Here is a 20,386-nt window from a genome sequence, read left to right on the forward strand (position 1 = left end):
AGAGCAGGCTGGCCTTAAACTCACAGAGATCCACCTTCCTCTGCCACCTGAGTGCCAGGATTAAAGGTGTGTGCTACCAGGCCCCTCATTAGATTACTTAAGTGTAGTGACTGTGTCTTGCTCATTCTTCAACATGTATCTACCAATCACCTATTATGTGTTAGGTACCAGACTAGGTGATGCAGGTCTAAAGTTAACTGGAAGATATATATTCTTTTTGTGAGTGTTGGGGGAGATTGGCTCTCTCTCTCTCTTGGTTAGATTGAAGTTCATTCTGTAGACCAGGTTGGCCTCAAACTCAGAGATCCACCTGCCTCTGCCAGCTGAATGCTGGGATTTAAGGCCTGCACTGCCATACTGTGTTTGAGACATAATTCTTGCTCATAGAGTTTATAGTCTAGTGCAAAAGACAGAAGAGTAAATAGGAAAGAGGACCAAGTATGACCAGGAAGGTATGAAGTGACACAGGGACCCTGGGAAAGGGACAGCTATCTACATTTACCTTGGGAGCACGATGAAAGGATTCCATAAGGATGGGGTTTAGCTGAGAATTGAAGGAAAATCACAACTTGGCAAGCAATGTGGCTATGGATCTTATGGGGTAGGGGAGGAAGAGGGGGGAGGGGAGGGGAAGGGAGGGGGAGGGAGTCAGAGAGCACAAAAAAACCAAAAAAAACAAAAACGGGATGGGATGGCTGGGATGGAGAGAAATGGGGACAACAGTTAGAAAGAGGTGTTTACTGTGTTGACTACACATAGAAACCCTTATATAGGAGTCATGAAAGGAAGCAAGAAAGGAAAGAAGGAAGGAAGAGAAAGAATAAGAATGTGAAGAAGGAGGGAGGGAGGGAGGGAGGGAGGGAGGAAAGGAAGAAAGAATAGAAGCAAGTTCATTTCCTGCCTTTACAGTAGACCTCTGCCCACTGTTGGCTCAGTGGGTAAAAGTACCCATGACCACACCTAATGGCCTGACTTCAATCCCTGGGACCCATGGGGTGAAAGGAGAAAATCAGCTCAGGAAATTTGTCCTCTGAACTCTATATGCACCAGGGCCCATAGCCTACACATGCATACAAGTAAATAAAATATAACAAAAATAAAATTTAAAAAGAATGGAAGGAAGAAAAGGGATAAGAACGGAAGCAAGAGCTGGGCCTGTTGGCTTACGCCTTTAATCCTTCAAAGCCAGCCTGGTCTACATAGTGAGTTCCAGGACAGCCAGGGCTACACGGTGAGACTCTGTCTTTAAAAAAGAGAATGCAAATGGAAGGAAGGGAGGCACCATGCACACAATTTGCCATTTTAACACTTTTGGGAAAGGGACTGCAGAGATGGCTCAGTGGTCAAGAGATTGTATTCCTCTTTCAGAGGATCCAGTTTTGTTTTAAGCATCCGCATGAGTTGGTTCACAACCACTTGGAACACTGGCTCCAATGAATCCAGTGACATTTTACAGCCTTCTTGGGCACTTACACATGCATGGCCTACTTCACATAGACACAGACACATAAACAATAGTAAACATTAAAGATATTTTAGAAAGGCCAAATTTGTTTGGGCTTGCTCCCTTGTTCACTGGAGGTATTGTCATAGTAAGCAGCTACAGAGCCCACACTCTGACTTTGGTTGAGTTCTGACTTTAGCCAGTTAGCAGCTGAGTGACATTATTTCTTTGTATAAATGACAGGAACTCACAGGATGACTATGAGGCTAAAACAAAGCTAATATTTGTAAAGCTCTTGAAACAATGCATAGATCCAGGCAGTTTTGAGTGTTTGCTTTGTCATCCTTCGATTTATGAGAATATTTGTTGAGGGCCAAGTGTTGTAATAGTCACTGTGAAAATAAGACCTGAGCCGGGGGTGGTGGCACAGGTCTTAATCCAGTATTTAAGAGGCAGAAGCAGGCAGAACTCTCGGAGTCAGGGGACAGCCTGGTCTACTGAGCGAGTTCCAGAACAGCCAGGGCCACACAGAGAAACCCTGTCTCAATAAAACCAAAGGGTAGGGGGGGGGGGAGGAGATCTGGTTTTAGTCATGGAGGAGGATCATCAAAGTGACAGATTTGTAAATAAGTGATAACACTACAATCAAGTGAGGTGATAGCTGCTAAGCTCTCCAGACTCCAACAACTCAGTGACTCATTCTCTCTGAAGAAGCAAAGGGAGGCTTCAGAGGGGTGGGTGCCTTTCACCAGGTATTGACGCACATTGAATAGTTTCCGCAGAAGGAAAAAAACCAACACAAAACACAGACGGGAGGGCTTATCGGGCCAGGGAAGCACTCTGTTGCTGAGGCTCAAGGACAAAGACTAAAGTGTGTTTATAATGGGAAGATATGGCATAATGGAGTAAGGGGCCCTCTCTCTGGCTGGAGAACAGCATGTGGAACATAAACTCCCAAGCAACTCAGTGTTCAGGTTTCTTCCTGTGAATCTGCTTAAGAGTTGTGTTCTGGATAGGTGGAATTTATGGCAACATTATGTCCTAGATTTTTGTGGACATTCCCAGATTTCAAGTATTTTATCCTGTTGTAACAGTAGTAGGCTTAAAGTTGTGTTCTCCTATCCTTTTTCTTGGCATGTATGGCAATAAATACTTAGAGGAAGTCTTGGATGAGTTTAGAGAGACAACAATACTCTACGGAGAGTGTTCATTGCTGACAGGATGCAAAATAGCTGTCTGAGGTGAGAGACAGGCAAGGAGAACCCCCTGTAAAATTGTAGTTGATGTGTGTGTCTTTTGTTTAGACCAGAACAGACTAATAAGAGAAGTTTAGGGATAAATGAGAGAAAGAATGAGCCTGAAGACAAGGAAAGAACTGAGTGAGGGAGGGTGAGGGTCAGGGAGGAAGGACAGAGAATCCTGGAATGAAGAGAAGCCAAAACACACAACAGAGGCAAGGAGACACACTCAGGGAGAGGAGAAGGGAGGAGGAAAAGAGGGCAGGGAGAATCTGAGCAGAAGAGAGCACATATGGACTGGGGCAGTTAGGGCAGACAAGTAGGCAATCATGCATGGATGAGACACAAAAAGAAGCTCAAGGTTTAACTGTGGGCATCTGGAGCACCCTGGGTTGGGGTTGGGCTTGGGGTTGGGGTGGGGGTGGGGGTGGGGGTGGGGTGAAGACTGTGGAAAGGATTATGAAACCACACCAAACACAGAGCTGCAAGCCCCATCTGCTATAGTTGTCACCCTTTCAGGAACCCCCAAGAAAGCTGCCTGTATATCTGTCATGTGGTGAACGGACAAACTCTGCTTCAAGGGACCTTTTGCTGACTCTTCATATGAAGGAAGGGTCAGGAGAATGCCCTTTAATTTCTCTTTATAAGGACACAATATCAGGCCAGGCTGTGGTGGTACAAACCTATAATCCCAGCACTCCGTAGGCAGAGGCAGGTGGATCTCAGAGGTCAGCCTGATGATCTACAGAGAGAGTTCCAGGATGTCTGGGGTTACACAGAGAAAGCCTGTCTTGAAAACAAGCAAACAAACAAGCTTCAAAAGTCATAACTCATGATTCAATCATTTATCAAAAGTCCTTACCTGCTAATGCCATCTCACTGCACATTAAGCTCCGACATGGGACTTTTGCTGGGACATGAACATTTAGGCTGTGGCACATTTTTTAACACAGCCATTCTTTATTTGCTTACACTTATTTGGTTTGGTTCTATTGAGACAAGGTCTTGCTGTGTAGCCCTTGATGGTCTGGAACTCATGATTCAGCGCAGACCAGCCTGGAACTTGTGGGTATTTGCCCTCCGCCTTCCATCTGCTTCCTTGTTTTCGACACATTTGTGACTTGGCTCTATATAGATCCTGTCTTGTTTTTTTCCCAAAACATACTTGCTGGTTCTTTTTGTTCTGACTCTAAATATCATGACTTAGCTCATGTTACCCTCCTAAACATCATAGCCTGCCTGCCTCATCTTGAAGAAAATATAAGACTGGTTCAAAAATCTAACATACTCAAATAGTAATAGGACTGTGGCTGGAGTGTGGTTACTTTAAAGCCATTTTTTTTTTCAAAATACTTTTGAAAAAAAGTATGATATGGTTATATTACGTATATAAATAAAAACTAAGTTTGAAGCAAAATCACTCATCAAGTCTTCATAGGCAGCGACTGAATTACCTTTCCCTTCATTCTTTTGAAGGAAGGATATGAAATTAGTATCCCTTTAACTAAGCAGCTGCTGCTGAGATCCTGTCTGGATCAGAGAAACCTAGTCTCCATTTTCTCCCTCCAAACTGACTTTGCAGTGTCCCCTGGAATTTACTTTCCAAAGCAGAAATGTGAGCGCATGCTTCTCCGATGTAAACGTTGAATGTTTCTCAACAGTACCTGCAGGATGGCGTCCAGTCTTCCTCCTCCTTCTTCTTCCTCCTCCACCCCTCCCGCTCCCCTCCCCTCCCCTCCTCCTCCGCCTTCTTCTTCTTCTTCTTCTTCTTCTTCTTCTTCTTCTTCTTCTTCTTCTTCTTCTTCTTCTTCTTCTTCTTCTTCNCTTCTTCTTCTTCTTCTTCTTCTTCTTCTTCTTCTTCTTCTTCTTCTTCTTCTTCTTCTTCTTCTTCTTCTTCTTCTTCTTCTTCTTCTCTCTCTATATAAGTCTTTTATTGTCCCCAGAGGGCCCACTTTGTACTGGTAGCCAGGATCTTGTTTCTGGAGCTGGGTATCTTAGGTCTTACCTGCCAACCTGCTGCACCATTCCCTTCCCAGGCACATAGATGCCATCCAAAAACTTTCTGATATCCTTGTTTTTAACTGTTGTGGCTTGCTGAATCAGAGCCGCTGAATTTGAAACAAGTTCAATATCATTTCCTTCAAGGATTAATTCATCCTTCTGGGCTTGGGAGAGAGAACAATCGGCACCCATCCTCATCTGCACCCTGCCATTGTATTTTTCACCCTAGAAATTTCAGATTTCATCCAAGGACCCATTCTTCTGAATAACATCGTTGTTGGGGAAGGGACTTTATCTCATAACAGAAGCCCAGTGTAACCTCCTTGATCTTGTTCTGAACATGACTGCAGATGGTTCTGACAGTGGCCAGCTCCTTTCTGTTACCCTACCATTTCCGGAGCCTCTTTTTCTTTCCAAGGAGACTCAGCTCTACATTGATGTGACTGAAGTCCCTCCACGGAGTTCCCCCTGGGGCCCTTCACGATGACTGTGCACCCCTTCTGAGTGATGTTGACATTTTCTGGAATGTTGGCAGTCTGACTGCTGAGAATTGTCTTCATTCTCGAAGTAGATGGGCAAAGAGAGCAAAGTCTAGTTTTTTTTTTTTGTTTGTTTGTTTTAAAGATTTATTTATTTTATATATATGAGTACACTGCAGCTGTCTTCAGACACACCAGAAGAGGGCATCGGATCCCATTACAGATGGTTGTGAGCTACCATGTGGTTGCTGGGAATTGAACTCAGGACCTCTGGAAGAGCAGTCAATGCTCTTAACCAGCCCGAAGTCTGTTTTTTTTTTTTTTTTAATAAGGCTCTTTGCAACTTCACCTTCCCAACTTCACTTAGCATTTCACTGTTAGCCACCATTTTCATCACTGGGACAAAATACCTGACAAAAGCAACTTAAGAAAGGATTTACTTCAGCTCACAGTTTGATGGTATTCTATCTTATAGCAGGGAGGCGTGTTGGTAGGAGTGTGCGGTGGTTAGTCCGGAAGCAAAGATACAGCAATACCTGCTCATATTTTCTCTTTGTGTTCAGTCTGGACCTTTTACCCTAGAGTTCTGCTTCCCCATAGTCAAGTGGGTCTTTCCACTCCCATTACATATTTGTGGAAAACCCTCAATATCATAGAGGTTGTTCTCATAAGATTCTAAATCCCATCAAATTGATGATCAAGATTTGATCCTTACTTCTGCTAACCTTTTTCGTTCGCCTTTACCTCAGGTTAAGTCAGACTACTTGTCATTTTAAAATTACAGCCTAGGAGTACAAGACTTAAAAGTGTATAACTCAGTGAATGCTTACATCTACATTTGTGTACAACTGTGGACCATGACTACTGATCTTCTTTTTATTTTTTCTTTAATACTAGCCAGAATAGTGAAATACTCTCTCACTGTACTTTTGACTGGCATTTCTCTGACGATTTGCTTTTCGGTGTCTTTTCCTGTGTGTACTGGCATTTGGATATCTTCTTTGGAGAAACTGTTTTAATCCTGTGTGTGAATTGACTCGTGTTGTTTCCCTGTTCTTGGGTTTAGGAGTCTTCTGTATATTGCAGTTATCTGTTCCTCTCCAGATACACAATTTGTAAATATTTTCTTTCTTTCTCTGTGTTACCTTTGTACTCTGTTGATAGTGTCTTTGCAAAAATAAGGTCTATAGGTCAGGGAGATGGCTCAGGAGGTAAAGGTGTTTACTGCTAAGCCTGACAACCTAAGTTCCATTCCCAGAATCCACATGGCAGGAGAGAAGGATTCCTGAAAGTTGTCCTTTGACCTTCATCCCTATACCGCAGCCCAAGTATGTGTATGCAAACACAGAGTTTTTTAAAATGCAAAAATAAATAAATAAATAAATAGACCTTGATCAAGGAAAAAAAAGGAACAAAAGTTAAAAGTTTATTTGTAGTTCAATCTATCTTAGTTGTTGCTCCCTGTCCCTTCCGTGTCTTAGAACTCTTCCCCTATGTTTTTGTCTAAGAGTTCTACAGTGTTAGGTCCTTTATCTAGGTCATGGATATATTTTGAGTTGGCTTTAGTATATGATCTAAGGTTGAGATCTAATTTCACTCTTTGCTTGTGGGGATCCAGTTTCTCAAGCGCTATTTTCTGGAGGAAAAAAAAAAAAAAAAAAAAAGAAACCATAACCGATTCTTGGTGCATCCTTGTTGAAATCATCTGACCATATATGTGAGGGGTTATTTCTGGATAGAGGGCACGGCATTTTATAGGACATAAAGATGAATCAGAATACAGATTGTCCTAACACATTAGAGTTGGTCGCAAGGAGACGGATAGAATGGCATTGAATCTCATTTTTGTTTTAAAGGGGAAAGGAGAATAAAATCAATTTAGAGGGAAGTAAAACAGCTTGCTTAAAGGAGAGTTCATGCCAGAAGTTTACAATTTTGGACTCTCTTCCTGCCGTAGATTATCTAATTCATCATTTTTACATATGAAGAAAAAGAAGGGTGACTCTATTCTTGAAGCCAGAGTTATCAGCAGATGAACTGAAAGGAAGATATCTGGGTTGAAGAAGTAGCTTAGAGTTTGCCCAGCATACATGAAGCCCTAAGTCTGATTCCCCAGTCCTGAATGAAACTGGAGATAACTACAGATTTCTGGATGTCGAGGCAGGAGAATTAGAAGTTCAAGGTTTTCCTCAACTAGTAAGTAAGTGGGAGATCAGCTTGGGCTACACAATTCTCAATCTCATTAGAAGGAAGGAAGGAAGGAAAGAAGGAAGGAAAGAAAGAAAAGACCTCAATAGATTAAGAAGAACTTCTGTCATTGAGAACAGGTAGATTTAGGAAGGAATACATCCTCTGTTAAATGTACAAATATTCAAATAGAAGTGTAATAGCCACCTGTAAGTTGTTATTGTGTTGTTTTGCTTTTGAGACAGGGTCTCACTGTGTATCATTGGCTGGCTTGAACTCTCTATGTAGATCTGATTGATATCAAATCCATTGACACCCATCTGCCTCTGCCTGCTGAGTGCTGCGAGTAAAGATCTGCACTTTGACTACCGGGCACCATAAAATGTAAAATTATAAAATAAAAGTTTTGTTGTACAAAAATTAGTTTTGATTTGATTCTCTCCCAGGTTTATAGATTTTTTTTCCCCAAACTGACCTATAAATTTAGGATAAAGAAAGGCTCTTAAAAAAAATCAATCAATCTCTCTCTCTCTCTCCCTCTCTCTCCTTCCTTCCTTCCTTCCTCCCTCCCTCCCTTCCTTCCTTCCTTTCTTTCTTTGATTTTTATTGAGACAGGGTCTCTCTGTGTAGCCCTGGCTGTCCTGGAATTCACTCTATAGACCAGGCTGGCCTCAAACTTAGAGATTCACCTGCCTCTGTCTCCCAAGTCCTGGGATTAAAGGCATGTATCATCATCACCCAGCTAAATTTTTTAAAATTATTTTTAATTGTGTATATATTTGTGTATAAGTGTGTGGATATATGCACAAAAGTGCAGGAGTTCATGGAGTTCAATTCCCTGGTGCTGCGGTTATAGGTCACTGTAAATCACCACATGTGGGTGTTGGAAACTGAACTCAGGACTTTTCAAAAGCAATATGCATGCACTCTTAACTACTGAGCCATCTTCTCAGTTCCTAATAATCCTTTTTAAAAGGAAAATGTTTTATGGGCTGTGTGTGGTGGTGTACACCTTTAATCCCAACACTTGGGAGGCACAGGCAGGTGGATCTCTGTGAGTTTCAGGTTAGTCTGGTCTATGGAGTGAGTCCCAGGATAGCCAGAGCTTCTATAATGAAACCCTGTCTTAAAAAGCCAAAAATAAAAAACAAACCAAAATATATTTTACAAAGATTTATTTGTTTTATTTTATCAGTGAGTGTTTTGCCTGCATGTATTTATGTTCAGGGCATACGTGCTTGCTGCCCTCAGAGGTCAGGAGAAGGAGTCGGATCTCTTGGAGCTGGAGTTACAGACGATTGGGAGCCACCATATGAACGTAGGGAATCAAACTTGGGTCCTCTGGGAGAACAACCATGTTCTTAACTGTTGAGTTGTCTCTCAAGCCCCTAAAGAAAATTATTTTTATTTTAGTCCCTAAGATGTGGTCCTATATTAGCTCCATAGAACCATAATAATACTGTCTTTTAAAGATCATCTTTTTTTCCTTATGGGTTTCTGTGTGTGTGTGTGTGGTATGTAGCACGGGTGGGTGTGCCACAGTGAGGGTAGAGGTCAAAGAGTAACTTGTAGAAGTCTGTTTTCTCCTTCTATTGTGTGTTCGAGAATCAAACGCAGGTAGTCAGATGCTGGCAGCAGGCACCTGTACTGATTAAGCCATCTAGAAGGCCACTTATTTGTTTTTGAGAAAAAAATTGCCATTTTGAAAAAAAAAAAAGACTTTCTAATACTTTAAGTAAGTGAAAGGGCATAGTGTTATTTTCTGTTTCCTGTTTTTTAAGTTCCAAATCTGAGAGTTCTCTGGACAGACTCTGATGAATCAATGTAAGTGTACACATGTGCCCTGTCAAGGGCGTGTAAAATCCAAACTGAGGCAGGTGAGACCCTCAAGTTTGAGAAGAGGATTAAGAAAAAAGTTTAGTTGTTTTATATACTCTATCTTGTTTAATTTTAGGAATGCAAAGAGCCAAAGACAAATAGTCCTTTACACTGTCTTCTGGGTGAGCAGACAGACCTCAGGACCCCACCCCCACCCTTGATAAGGAAGGTCTAACCCAGGGCCTTGAGCATGTTAGGCAAAGTCATCTATCACTGAGTTATGTACACACACCCCTGCCCTGAACTTTGGTTTCATTATGGTCTTAGTAAAACTAAACAAATTTTAAACTTTGAAGATATTTTCTTGATTATAGATAACGAACAGGTCAACAAGTTTTGGGAACTTCTTGCATTTCAGAATTGTGTGCTGGGATTACAAAATAGAAGAAAACATGGTTAGGACCACTGTATTGGTGTGATGCATTCTTAAAAGATTTTTTTTTAAATGTGTGTGTGTGTGTGTGTGTGTGGCACATGAGTGTCACAGTGCATGTGTGAGGGTCAGAGGCTCTCTCCTCTCACCACATAACATGGGTCTTTAGGATCAACCAGCAGGTCTTTGTTTGGACAGACTTATCTTTTGGGTTTATCTTTCTTGCTCTGATTCTCACCAAATTGACCTTATATTCACTGATAGGGTTTATTTTATTTTAATAAGTTTTTGCTCTGGGTAGGATTTGGTTGTCCTTCAGTGGTCCACAAATTTAGAAGCTTTGCTCCCGGTAAGGCAATGTGAGACCAGATGGAACCTTTGGGGAGGAGAGGGTGGGTTTGAAAGATGCCTCACAGGTAAGAGTGCTTCCTGTGAAAGTAAGGGGACGGAGTTCAAATCTCCAAGAGCCATTTGCAAGCCAGGCAAGGTCTTAAGTGACTCTACCATTAAGGAGTAGCGAGAGCGGAAAGAGAGATCCTGGGAGCTCGCTGGACAGCCAGGTTCAGTGAGAGACCCCATCTCAAAAAATAGGGTAGGAGATTGAGGAAGACTCCCAGTGCCCTTGTCTGGCCTCTGTATGTAAGCAGGCACACAGGCAGACTGAGCAGTCCCTGCCTTTGCCCCCCAAGAATTTAATTTGAAAAAGGAGGTTGGGCCTCGTGAAAGATTAGTAGCATTAAAGGAAGTGGTTTTCTGGTAGGGCTGTTAGAAATGCCTGAGCCTAGTCCTATTCCTGGACGGAGCTAGGAAAGCCTGCTCTCTTATGTAATTTTCGGCCACCATGTGACACCATGTCTCCCCTCAGCAGAGGCCTAAACCATCATCAGATCTTGAACTTTGAACCTCAAAATTGTGAGCCAAGTAACCCCCTCCCCCAGAGATAGAGAGTAAACATGGGGACTTTGAGCATACCGGGCAAGCAGTCTGATATTGAACTACACTCCAAACCCTAAACCTCCTTTCTACATAAGTAAGCTACTTCTGGTATGTCATTTTATTAATAGAAGCTGAATAACATAGCCCCATTATCTAAGAAGATAACAGATAAAAGTATCGGTTCGCTAGGTAATTCTATTTCTCATTTTGTAGGACAGAATCAAACTTTAGCTGAAAGGAAATTCCACCTTTTAGGATGAAGCAGAGTTCCTTGCGACATCTAGACGGGAAGTCTAAATTTAAGGCCTTAACTACAACCATGGGACTGTTCCTGAAAGTATTACAGAGAGGTTCTCTGAGTATTTTCACAGAGCAGCCGGGGATTTGTAATTTTTTCAGTACTGTGTAGTTCAAAGCAAAGAACATAGAGCTGGCATTCAGGTTCTGTCTTTGATATATTTAATGAATGCTGGCATTGGTTAAACCCTGTATTTCCTCATTCTTCCTGTCAGAATGCCAGAATTATCTAGTTGTAATGATAAATAGGAGTATGCAGCCCAAGCATTCAACTCAACAAATTGTAGGCAGTGCAATACAAATACAAGTATTTGTGTTTAAGATTAGAATCTATTGGTGACAGACAGGTAAAATAATTGGGATTCAGAGATTGGAGAGAGTGTGATGTTTGTGTGATCAGATTTAGTAAAGGACACAAGAATAAAGGGGTATGGTAGTACATGCCTGTGATCCTAAGACTTGGGAGTTCAAGGTCATCCTCAGGTACATGGCTAGCTGGAGGCCAGCTTGGGCTACAAGAGATCCTGTCTTAAGCAATAACAACAACTAAATAAGAGTTGGATCTTGAAAAATAGGAAAAGGGAGTTATCTGGAGACACAGGAAGCTTTCTTGTAGACTCAATATTTTCATATTCTAGACTAAATGTTGTCTACTGAATCATAAACATGTGTTTGTCACAAAACAGGTAATCCTTGAAGGTCTAGGGACTATCTCTTCTGCTGGAGGCTCGCCCACATGGAATTTATCACATCCTCTAGTGTATTTGTATTTGTTCATATGCTCTATTTTTTTTTTTTGAGACAGGGTTTCTCTGTATAGTCACATGCTCTATTGACTACAGGTTAATAGAACTCCCTTCCTTGCTCAACAGTGAGATTTCTGAACAGCAGTCTGTGTAGTTTGTCTAGGCACTGAACTTTGCTTATACTAAGTCATCAGGAGTTCAGTTGAATTTGGTCCAAGGACTTAATATCAGTGAGGAGCATGTTGGTAATCCTTTTAAGTGTGTCTATCAGCTTTACGTTTTCATTATTCTCTTTCCAGCACTGAGGATCAGACTCAGAGCCCTTTACATGCTAGGCAAGTACTGTTACATTGAGCTGCTATACGCCCAAATCCTGGTTTTTGAGACAAGGTCTTACTTGGTAGCCCTGGCTGCTTTGTGACTCCTTTTCATATTGGCCAAAAATTCAAAAGATCCACCTACTCCCGCCTTCCTATCCCCTGCTGGGATTAATGGTGTACTCCACCACTCCACCATACAAGTCGTTTATTTATTTAAACATTTTATCAATTCTTTGTGAATTTCACATCATATGCCCTCACCCCACTCTTCTCCCCATTCCTTCATATCTGTCCTCTGCTCTTGCAACCTCCCCCAAACGCCACAAAGAAAGAAAGAAAGAAGGAAAAGAAACAAAAAAGCCAAAACAAACAAAAAAAAAATGAACATGTTACTGTGGAAGCTATAAGTCTTATTTTTAAAGAGATCAAGGCAAAGGCAGGCGGCTTTCTGAGTTGGAGGCCAGCCTGGGCTACAGAGTCTGCCTTGGACCTGGTGACCATCCCGCCCCAGCTTCCAGAACGCTGTTATTACAGCGGTCATCTACCACACCTAACTTTCGGTTTTCACTTTCATTTCCTCTTCTGTTCCTTACCTTATCTCTCTGAAGTTTGGACACATTTAAAAATGTTTCAGATGACATAACTCTGGATTTTTATTGGTTTGATAACTGCCCCAAGCTGGAAGGGTTGACTGGCAACCCTCTATCCACAGCTCCTGGGTCTGCTAGAGTCAGAGACAGGGGGAAGCGAATTGTCAGAGCATATTTTCTCCTCTGCAAATGGAAGCCATAGTATCTATTGTTACAAGATCAGTATGAAGATTAGGTTGTTAAGTGTATGAAGCCTCCTCAGCTCAATGCCTAGTAGTAAGTTGGCAATGCTTGGTCCCTTCTCACTAAGCTTGTCAGCTTTGGGGATTCTGATGGACATATCATGTGAGAGGTGTTCAGTTCTGGGATGTAGTGGGAAGTCGATGAACTCTGCAGAGACAATTGCCTCTCTGTAGCCTCTTAGCAGCTCTGGTCTGTGAGTCACGAGAAAATTTGTCATTACCTTGTAAATATTTAAGATTCAGCTGCTTCCCTTTATAAAACCCCCACGTTTGGTGCCATACACTTTTTCTGCCTAGTAAATAACCACCTCAAGGATTGCAGTTGTGTGATTTGTCCAGCTCTGAGTGAAGTAGGAGACTGGTCAAATAATAATCTCGAGGCTTGGGGGCGAGGGCGGGGGGGGGGTCATTAAAATAAACTAACAAAGCCTTCTAGTCTTCCATGAGTGTAAATTTAAATGAGAGGAAGCTAACACATTAAAAAAAAAAAAAGGAGGAAGGAGGGAAATCATTCTTGGTAGTTGTTTCTACGCCCACCTGAAACTAAAGAAATGGTTTTCGAACTGTTTCTCAAGATTTCCCTGCTTTGTTAGTCCTGAGGTGATGCAAAACTGGATTGGATGCAAGGGTGAAGGGGTGGGGGGCTCCCTCCTGCTAGCTGCTCCACAGTGCTCAGAAGCCAGGGATGGTCGCGGATGGTTCAAGAAACGCGTGGGATGTCGGACAGTGACAAGCCCGAGCCTGCATATCTATGGCCTCCCCTTGGGGAACAGCTAGGCAACCTGCCCCCTTTCCCGCCCCGGGGCCTCAGGCAAAGCGCCCGCAGCCAGGGAGCCTGACGTGAGAAGCGCGACGGTGCACGCGACCCTAAGCTCGCCGGCGTCCTCGCGCCGCTCCCCGGCGTCGGCGTGCTGGACCGCAGGACCCTCTCTCTCTCTCTTTCTCTCTCCCTGCAGGCCGGCTCCAGCCAGCGAGCCGCGGGTAGCTCCGACCCTTTCCCTCCCTCCCTCCCTCCCTCCCTCCCACCCTCGGGGGCCCGCCCGCCCCCAGCTCCGGCCTCGACCGGAGCCGGCGCGCGCTCGTCCGCTCTCCCTCCTCTGCGCGGGTGTGTGCGCGCCGTCCTCCCACCTCCATCCCCTCCCCATTGTTTCCGGGCATCCGCCACGAGCCCCGGAGCGAAGCCCCTCCTCCCCCCCCCCCGGTCTACCCCCTCCTCCGCCGAGGTTTGACGGGTGCTTGGGGGGGGATCCCCAGAATTAAAGGAGAGGGAGCCCCTGAACCCAGCCCTGGGAGGCTCTGCTCCCCGCCTCCGAGGCTATCTCCTCCCATCCCAGCCGGGATCCCAGGCTGGGGAGAGCCTCCGACTCCCCTCCCCCCTCGGCCAGGCGCCACTCTCCCTCAGCCCCCTCCCCTCAGCGGGTCCTCCTCTTTCTCTCGCTCCCTCCTCCTCCCCCTCCCCGTCCCTTCCCCCCCACAATGCAGTTCGCGGCGCGGCGGACATGGCGGTGGAGTCCTGAGCTCGTCGTGTCCTGGCCTCCATCGGCGGCGGCGACGGCGGCGGCGGCGGCGGCGGCGACGGGGGCGGCGGCGGCGGCGGGAGGCGGAGGGGGAGCCGGAGCCTCTGCGATGAGGAGGCGTCGCGCGCGCCTGTAGCTCGCGGGCTTCTCAGGTACGGGGCTGCGGGCCGCCGCGCTGCGCGGGCTGCCGAGGGGGTGTGCTCGGCCGCTGAGCCCGGGGGGCCCCCGCTTGTCCCCTTCAGGTGCGGCGCCTCGCAGGTGTCCGGGCCGCCGGAGCGCGTCTCCGCCGCCCCCTCGGGGCCTGGCACTTCCTCCTGGGCTGGAACTGGCTTCTGGTGTCCCAGGGGAAAGCCGAGAGAAGGAGGGAAGTCGAGAAGGCGGCCTGGGCGGCCTGAGGAGGGCTTTGGGGGGGCCGACCTTAGGGAAAGCCGGGGCGCCTGTCCGGCCACCGAAACCTGTTGTAGACGGGGTAGGAGTATCTGAGTTAACGGGATTGGTCTAACCTTCGCTTAGATCCAGTGCGTGTGTGTCTGTATTGTGTGTCTTTCTTTCACCCTGTGTATGTGTATGTATATATACACTTGTAAACACACACAGAGACAGCGTGTCCTCCCCGCCACCCCCCGGGCTTGTCCTTGTCGGGAGGGAGCAGAGGTAGGTTTGTGTGGATTTCGTTTCCTGCTCGCCCGCCGTCTCTGTCCCCCGCCCCCCCCAGTCGAGAGGTGGTGGTACTGCGCGCTTTTGACGTGGGTAACTGTGAGATTCGTATTTGTAAACAGACAGCACTTCCCCAGTGTGTCGCACGCCTCCGCAAGTGGTTTCTGATCCTTTTGATATCAGGATTACAAAAGAATGAGGTGGTTAGACCTCAAAGAAGCAGCGGGATTTCTAGTCAGTACCTGAATGGGATTAATTACTGTTATCTTAACGTTGGTTAAACATTTTTAAAAAGAAGATTATCAAACTTTAAAGCAGATGAATCTTGTACCTTGCGTGAGATTTTAGTTTTAGTATACCATGTTTCTTCATTTCGATACAAAAGTAATTCCTTAAACATTTGACGTTCTGCGATCTTTTGTAATCTTAGTGTCCAGAAATGCAATTTGAATTGTGATTTGTTGGAATGAATTTAATAATTAGCTCGCGGAGGTCATATAACCTTTTATATCTATAGATGTATCCCCTCCCCCTCCAGAGCGTGTCTTGGAGCAGGAATGTGTTTGAAGCACTTGGTGAAACAACATACTGTGTTTTAAAAGGAATAAAATAGGAAAATCCCAATGGATCTGATAATTTAGGGAAAATGCCATTCCCAAATGTTGAATTGTGGCAAGTTTTAAATGTCGACTGCGTGTGTATGCACTTAACATTTTCTTTACTCAGAGCCCATGTGTATCCCCTTAGAAATATGGTGTACTCTGACATCCTACTACAGATTAGCCACAACTTGTAAAACTATGAAATATTGTTTGACTTGGCTTTTCTTAAGATAGGTCACGAGCATACAGTGTGCTTTATGGTGCCTTTATAAACAAATTATATGGAGGGCTTAAACACCATCTATGTTGGGAAGAGAAGTTTAAGCTGTTTCTCATTTTAAAAATATTATAAACAAAAGGAAGTTACCTTAACCTCTTAGATACTGTGCTCTTTTTGCATAGTTTTAGTTGGCTAGTGTAGAAAATGGTTTAAAAAAAAAAGTAAAGCTTCCTTAAAAGAGGCTAAAAGTGGAAGTGAAACTGAATGACATGATCATGTTTTAAGTATGGTGAACATCTAACCATAGAAAGAAAGTCTTCGTTAGCTTTGACCAAGCTGTTAGTACAGTCAATAAGGTATTGACACATATATAATAAACTTACTTCAAATTTGTAAACTCTTACTTACCTAGAATTACATCTGATTTTGTTTAGTTTAAGAATAGTGCTTTGCATGTTAAATTTAAGCTTTAAAATGAAATTTTATGACTGTAATTTTAAATACTTTTATAAGGCAGCACTTGGAGGTGATTTGTTTTTGTTTTTGTTTTTCCCAGACAGGGTTTCTCTGTGTAGCCCTGGCTGTCCTGGAACTCACTTTGTAGACCAGGCTGTCCTGGAACTCAGAGATCCGCCTGCCTCTGCCTCCGGAGTGCTGGGATTAAAGGCATGCGCCACCACTGCCTGGTTTAAAGGTGATTTTTATTTGTTCCTATAGCGTGTACATTTTTATAAAAGTAGAGAACGTTTTTTAAGCTCAAAATTAACCTTGACATACATAAATGCTTATTATCTTGTGTTCTTTTGGGGAGGGGGAGCATTTTGAGACATGGTTTCTCTGTGTAGCTTTGGCTATCTTGGAACTGGATCTGCCTCCTGAGTGCTGAGATTAAAGTGGTGAGTCACCACCACTCAGCTAGATTGTGTTCTTTTTTTTTTTTTTTTTTAAGATTTATTTATTATTATATGTAAGTTCATTGTAGCTGTCTTCAGACACACCACAAAAGAGAGAAGAGGGCATCCGATTTCATTACAGATGGTTGTGAGCCACCATGTGGTTGCTGGGATTTGAACTCAGGACCTTCGGAAGAGCAGTCAGTCCTCTTAACCACTGAGTCATCTCTCCAGCCCCTAGATTGTGTTCTTTATAATCAGGATCCATGGATAGAAAACAACTGAATTTACTATGAGAAGATTTGGCTTCAGAGAAACAAGACATTCAAGACTAAACCTGCAAATACTGATGCTCTTAAGTGTTGTTTAGCACAAGTTTTAGCTATTTATGATGGTACACGATTTAATCCCAGTGCCTGGAGGCAGAGGCAGGTTCCGTGGGTTTGAGGACAGACTGGTTTTCATGGTGAGCTCCAGGCCAGCCATGGAGGCATAGTGAAATTTAATTTCAGAAACAGACAAACGAACAAAAAACCACTAAAGCTCACAAACAAAAAGTGAATATTTGGATGTAAAAACTGAGATGTGTTTCTTTCCAGATTAAACTGCATGTATTTTAATTACTGCAATAATGTTAAGAAATTGGTGTCATTTGTAGTTAGAAGTATGTTCTTTTTTTTTTTTTTAAGATTTATTTATTTTTTTTATCTATATGAGTACACTGTTGCTCTCTTCAGACACACCAGAAGAGGGCATCAGATCCTATTCCAGATGGTTGTGAGCCACCACATCGTTGTTGTGAATTGAACTCAGGACCTCTGGAAGAGTAGTCAGCGCTTTTAACCGCTAAGCCATCTCTCCAGCCCCCTGGAAGTATGTTGTTGTTTAAAAAAAAGGTGGGGGGGCTGGAGAGATGGCTCAGCCATCTGACTGCTTTTCCAGAGGTCCTGAGTTCAGTTCCCAGCAACCACACGGTGACTCAACAACCATCTGGAATAGGATCTGATGCCCTCTTCTGGTGTGTCTGAAGAGAGTGACAGTGTACTCACATACGTAAACTAACTAACTAACTAACTAACTAACTGACTAACTAACTAAATCTTTAAAAAAAAATAGTATTCAGGGATTGGTGAGATGGCTCAGCCGGTCAGAGCACTGACTGCTCTTCTGAAGGTCCTGAGTTCAGGTCCTAGGGGCCATATGGTGGCTCACAACCATTCCTGATGACATCTGATGCCCTCTTCTGGTGTGTCTGAAGACAGCTACAATGTACTTATTTACAATAACATCTTAAAAAAAAATAGTATTCAGGGTGTAGCTTAGTAGTAGCTAGCGCGCTTGTCTAGTGTTAGTGAAGTCCTCAGTATAATCTCCAGTATAACCCCCCAAACAGGCAAAGGAAGAGACACTGGTTTGTCAAAAGCAGGAGATGTAGATTTAAAAAAAACGTTAGAGAATTTAGGATAGTTCACATGTTTTTAAATCAATTGTTGTAGGTTTGGAATCATAGGTGATCATATAATTCAAGGAAGTTTAAAAACCAGCATGTCTCCAAGTGCTTCACTTTTCAAATATCCAAATAGGAAAAAGTACCTAAATGCAAATATTCACAATTCAGATATCTCCATTGAATTAATAGTGTTATTCAGTGTTATCTTCATATAATTTTTTTCATTGTATGTTCATAATTCTGTGTATTGAAGGAGAAGAAAATTTATTAGACTACTTATTCTTTTACCAGGTACTGTGCTTTTTTTATGCATTTCTTCACTTGTTTTACCTAAGGCCCCATGAAAAAACTGTTTATAATGAGGAGTTTGTGATTCATAGGTTGAGATATTTGCTGAAGAACATGGAGTGACAGATTTCAAAGCAGGTCTTTATGCCTAGTATATACATGTCACTTGCTTATCAGATCTAGTGAATATTTTCTCAATTTTATAGAAGAGGAAACTGCCTAAGGTTGATCATTTATTCATTCATTCATACTTTAACCAACATTTCTATTTGTACTCTATACTAAGACATGTTTTGAAAAAAGTTTAAATATTGTAATTGGGATCACCATGTGAGGTAATTAACATTTTGAGTTGTGATTAGAAATGTTTTTTGACTTGTAGTCCAATATTTTTGTTTTTCTAACTTAGCTTCCTTGCTAATAGCTTCTATAACCTGTAAGGAAGTTTTTCATTCTTTTGATTTGAAAACAGTAGGTTAGGATGGATATTAAGAAGACTATGTAAGCTGTCCTCAAATCCCAAATTCAGAGTTTTGGGATTAAATGTATGCACTAGCATACCCAGTAGTTTTACTTTTTTAATTGTTTATGTAGTTGGAAAAAGAAAAAGTATACAAGCTTACTGTAAACCAATAAAATTGAGCAAAGACTAACTTTACAAAACATCTTATGGCTTACAAAACTTAGGGAAGGCTGGCAGGCTGGCTCATTGGGTAGAGGTATTTACTGCTGTTTTACAGTTTTACTTGATTTGTAATTTTGGATGTATTTGTATGGGTTTGTGCACATAAGTGTGATTGTCTGAGGGCTTCAGATTCCCAGGAACTCAAGTTACGGGCAGTTATAAGCCATGTGGCATAGATGCTGGGAATAGAGCTATCACTTCAGTTCCACAGGTTGGTTGGTTGGTTTGTTTTGTTCTCTGTATAGCCCTGGCTGTCCTGGAACTCACTCTGTAGACCAGGCTGGCCTCAAACTCAGAAATCCACCTGCCTCTGCCTCCCGAGTGCTGGGATTAAAGGCATGTGCCACCACTGCCTGGCTTGGTGTTTTTTTTTGTTTTGTTTTTTGTTTTGTTGTTGTTGTTGTTGTTTTGATAGGGTTTCTCTGTGTACCTCTGGCTGTCCTGGAACTCACTCAGTAGACCACGCTGGCTTCAAACTAAGATCCATCAGCCTCTGCATCTGAGTGCTAGGATTAAAGCCACCACCACTGGCTTCCCCTCCCCCCCCTCAATAACTTGCATTTTTAAAATTTATGTGTTTCTTAATTTTTGAGACAGGATCTTTTTATATAGTCCTGGCTATCCCGGAATTTACTGTGTAGACATGGCTGGCATATACCTCCAGGTTCTTGGATCAAAGGTGTGTGCTACTATGATGCCTGGCTAGCGTCTATTTTTTTACAGAATTATTGAGGGGGGGGATGGGAAAAGGGAGAGGGAGGGAGAGAGAATAAATGAATATATATGTATGTATACATGTATACATACTTGTATGTATAGTATAGGTTAGAGGACAACTTGTGGGAATCAGTGTCCTCTTCTGGCCTGCTCCAGTAACTGCACTCATGTGGCATGTATACACACACACACACACACACACACACACACACACACACATCTTTTAAAGTACCACAGGTTATTGGTATATACAATTTAGTGTAGTTGTAAGGTTGTGTAATGGTTGCAAGCATTTAATTCCCTAATATTTTATTATCCCAGAAAGGTTTATTAACAGTTACTCCCCATTTCAGCCTCTTAAACCTTTGGTGAGCACTAGCTTCCTCTGGAGATTATGCTTGTTCTGGACATTATATATAACTGCAGTCATGCAGTGTGTGTCTGTCCTATTCCACTAAGCCTAATTTATTTTTTAAAGATTTATTTATTTTATGTATGTGAGTACGTTGTTGTTCTCTTCAGACACACCAGAAGAGAGGGCATCAGGTCCTATTATGGGTGAGCCTCCATATGGTTGCTGGGGATTGAACTCAGGACCTCTGGAAGAACAGTCAGTGCTCTTAACC

The 20,386-nt window shown here is 43.0% G+C and overlaps 1 protein-coding gene and 1 pseudogene across 6 annotated transcripts in view; one reads left to right on the forward strand and one right to left on the reverse strand.

The window, feature by feature from the left end:
- The window catches only part of LOC110293384, a 49,564-nt pseudogene extending 44,321 nt beyond the window's left edge, over positions 1-5,243 (reverse strand).
- Tut4 (terminal uridylyl transferase 4) overlaps positions 1-20,386 on the forward strand; it is a 128,675-nt gene that overhangs the window by 15,005 nt on the left and 93,284 nt on the right. For 3 of the 6 annotated variants that reach the window (XM_021159716.2, XM_029476800.1, XM_021159720.2), the window contains exons 1-2: positions 13,644-13,712; positions 14,214-14,400. The exons of 1 other annotated variant lie outside the window; for it this stretch is intronic. The gene's annotated coding sequence lies outside the window, so the exon portion shown is untranslated. Of the gene's footprint in view, positions 1-13,642; positions 13,713-14,213; positions 14,401-20,386 lie in introns of those variants that run through there. 2 more of the 6 variants (XM_021159719.2, XM_029476801.1) reach the window with 1 other exon arrangement.

Source organism: Mus caroli, chromosome 4, assembly GCF_900094665.2.
Source record: "Mus caroli chromosome 4, CAROLI_EIJ_v1.1, whole genome shotgun sequence".
Taxonomy (NCBI): Eukaryota; Metazoa; Chordata; class Mammalia; order Rodentia; family Muridae; genus Mus; species Mus caroli.